The sequence below is a fragment of the Lontra canadensis genome, unplaced genomic scaffold (genome assembly GCF_010015895.1).
Source record: "Lontra canadensis isolate GAN:19392208 unplaced genomic scaffold, GSC_riverotter_1.0 scaffold81, whole genome shotgun sequence".
Lineage (NCBI taxonomy): Eukaryota > Metazoa > Chordata > Mammalia > Carnivora > Mustelidae > Lontra > Lontra canadensis.
Window position 1 is genome coordinate 6,923,739 of NW_022631075.1, and position 3,937 is coordinate 6,927,675.

Genomic DNA, 3,937 nt, shown 5'->3' on the forward strand with positions numbered 1-3,937 from the left:
TGAGGGAAAGTAAAAGGTGTCCTAAAGGCATAGACTGAGGGCTAGAAGAGCATTCCAAGCATAGGGAACAACATGTGCAAAGACCTGGAGGCAAGACAATATGCTATCTTTGAGCAATTTAAAAAAAATGTTAGTCTGGACCAGAGGGTATGTCTGAGGGTTCAGGATTTGCTGTCAGTTATAATTTGCAGTTTTGGAAACTACATCTTCTGGGGATGTCATCACCCTGGACAAGTGAGAGAAGCCCTCTGATGACTTAGCCCACAGACCGTGTACACATAAAGCCCAGAGACTTAGTACACCTTCCTCTAGCCCTGTCTTTATCATTCAACATCTAAAGCATAAACCCTTCTGGCCATTTGAACCTCTCTGGTACCATCATAATCCACCCACTCCAAATATTTCCTTCACTTTCCAAACTATTCCAATGTGCCTTACAGAACTTCAGCTGCATAATTAGATGAATTTCTCTCATTTTTTAAACACTTCTTTAAGAATTACATCCATGAACCGGAACCAGACTTTCTCCAAAAATGCAGCTGCCTGACCCTGCATCTTGAATACTGATTTTATATTTCTCTCATACCCCATATGCCTCTGGAGGTTGGGTGTTTCCCTTGGTCCCTTTGATATTTGGGGGCCACAAGCCTCTAAACAGCCTGAAAAAGAAAAAAAAAAAAGAAAAACACAACAACAACAACAGCAATAACAACAACAGCAACAACTCCGATCTTTTGAGATACACACTATCCAGTTCCTCACCTCCTAATTCTTTCAGAGTTTAGTAATGAGTTTATTCAATGGTTCAGTCTTTCCTCCATCTCTACTTCAGATGCCATCCCCAATGACTTCCAAGCATCTCGGTTCCTTGACCTCCTCACCTCCATTGAGTTCTCAATCTTCTTTCAGCAACCTGTTCTCACTGTCACACCTTGGATCTTAACAGTCCCTATAACTGCAACTCCTACTATCAATGATCAAATTATTTTACTTTTTTTTAAATGATTTTATTTATTTACTTGACAGAGAGAGAGAGATCACAAGTAGGCAGAGAGGCAGCAGAGGGGCATGGGGAAGCAGGCTTCCTGCTGAGCAGAGAGCCCAATGCATGACTCAGTCCCAGGACCCTGAGATCATGACCTGAGCCGAAGGCAGAGGCTTAACCCACTGAGCCACCCAGGCACCCCTATTTTACTTTCTGACCAAAACTTCAACTTCATGGCCCACTGATCCCTCCATTCTATACTATCCTATCAGATCTAATTTTTATTTATTCTTCATATCCAGCTCTGATTCCATAACTCATTTTTTTAAATTTTATTATGTTATGTTAGTCACCATATAGTACTTCATTAGTTTTTGATATAGTGTTCCATGATTCATTGTTTACATAAAACAACCCAGTGCTCCATGCAATACATGCCCTTCTAAATACACATCACTGGGTTAACCCATCCCCTCACCCCCACCCCTCTGAAACCCTCAGTTTGTTTCCCGTATCCATAGTCTCTTGTGATTCATCTCCCCCTCTGATCTTCCCTGCTTCATTTATCCCTCCCTCCTCCTAATGTCTTCCATGCTATTCCTTATGTTCCACATATAAGCATACCCACCATTTGCATTAACATAGATGGAACTGGAAGAGATTATGTTAAGTGAAATAAGTCAACCAGAGAAAGACGATAATCATGTTTTCACTTATACGTGGAGCATGATTCATAATTTTAATAACACTCTTACCGAAACTTCAAACTCACTTGCCTTCTGTCTTTCTCTCACACTAACGAAGTACTAAAGTGAATGTGCCTTATTTGGTTCCATTTTACATACCTGCACCTCAGTAGCACAGCTTGAAATTCTACCAAAGGGAAGATGGATATCTGTAAATTTATAATTGTCAACCTTCCCTTCATGATCAAACTTCTCAAAAGGTAAAAGTGCCTCAGTTTCCTCAACTTCCACCCATTCTTTCATTTCTCCAATCTGGATTCTACTAACCATCTTTTGTTTAATATCACCAAGACTTCCAGGTCACTAAGTAAGCAGATGTTGCAGTCCTCAATTTACTTGATGTCTTAGCAGAATTTCATATTGTTGCACATTCATTACTCCTTGAAAAATTATTTTTTGGCTTCCAAGGCATAATACTCTCTTGGTTTTCCTCTTACATATTTGGCTGCTGCATCTATATCTCCTTTCCAGACTTACTACTGACTATTTGATCTTTGTTCCCCAAGGCTTGATTTTTTTTTTTTTGCCTTCTCATCTTTTTTTTTTTTTTTAAAGATTTTATTTATTTATTTGACAGAGACCAGAAGTGGGCAGAAAGGCAGGCAGGGAGAGAGAGAGAGAGGGAAGCAGGCTCCTGCGAGCAGAGAGCCTGATGTGGGGCTCGATCCCAGGGCCCTGAGATCATGACCTGAGCCAAAGGCAGAGGCTTTAACCCACTGAGCCACCCAGGCGCCCCTTGCCTTCTCATCTTATGCTTTACTGTTTCTGAAGTAATCTCATCTATGCCCTAAGACTTCAATGCTTACAAATAAGTATCTCAATTTCAGCCTTTTTCTTGGGTTGCAGAGGTATATCTGGCACCTACTTAGTACCTCATCTTGTCATCTCAAACTCAATAAAATACGAAGATAAATTTATGACGCCAGGCCCCTATATTCTCTATCTGGTGAATGGCATGCCCAACCATTCAGTAATGTCAAGGAAGAAAACTGCCAGCCTTTCTCGACACTTCCTTCTCCTTTAGCCTCAGTATTTCATTAATTATCAAGTCTTGGGGATTTTTCTATACCTCTAGAATCTTACTATTAAAACTTGGAGACTTCACCTCTTCTATGTTTCTTTAATCTGTTATCTTGTTAGTTCAAGCTACTATTTTTTTTCTTACTTAATTTAAATAGCTTCTTAATTGATCTCCTGGGAAATGTTATAGAGTTAAAAGCAGCATTATTTAGTGATTGGATGTGGAGATGAAGAAAAGAAGAATCCTAGATGATGTTCAAAATTTTTATCTGAATGACTAGATAGGTGATGTTTTTAGTAATGGAGATAGAGAACACAGGAAGAAGGTGAGTTTTGAGGCTTTCAAAAGTTATCTGTGCATAAGTTGTGGTTGAATACATAATGTTGCATGAGATTACCTAGAGAGTTTAATAAAAGTGCAAGAAAAACCAAAGCTTGAGAAGTAAGATTACTATTTTCAGTAACCTTCTAGCTTTTAATAACATGGAGGAAAAAAAACAAACAAAATATCTGCTAGATATTTTCACTAGTAGATATTCTTGTTACATATAGATTCTTCAACAGAAGTTTTTTTGATTAGATGATTTACATATGTGCTAGTTGTCTTTCTTGTCTATTAAACTACACACCATGGAAAGATATTGACGTGATTAGAAAAGAAATCCCACAATGTAACAGCTTTTACTTAAAAATCAAAAGCACTAATTTCAAATAAGCCTGATAATCCTACTTCATTTTCTTTTGTTTTTTAGGATTTTATTCATTTATTTGAAAGAAAGAGAAATGGAGGGGGGAGCACAAGTGAGGGAAGGGGCAGAGGGAGAGGAAGAAGCAGACTTCCTGCTGAGTGGGAAGTCCAATTTGGGGCTCCATGACAGTACCTGAGATCATGACCTGAGCTGAAGGCAGAGGGTTAACTGACTAAACCACTCAGGTGCCCCCTACTTCATTTTCTTTGTCAATTTTTTCTCACTTTCCTGGATTACTTAGTTTGCATCAAATACCTATCTCTTTCTCCCACTCTACTGAACCTCAGATGATGAAATTAATTCTGATTTTATAGGGAAATTGAGGCTATGAAAAGAGAACCATCCAACAAACCCCACCTTAAATCTATCAAACTGCTTTCTTCTATGCTTCTGTTACAATTTTATCCTGTTATTGTGGATGAACTATCTTTCCATCT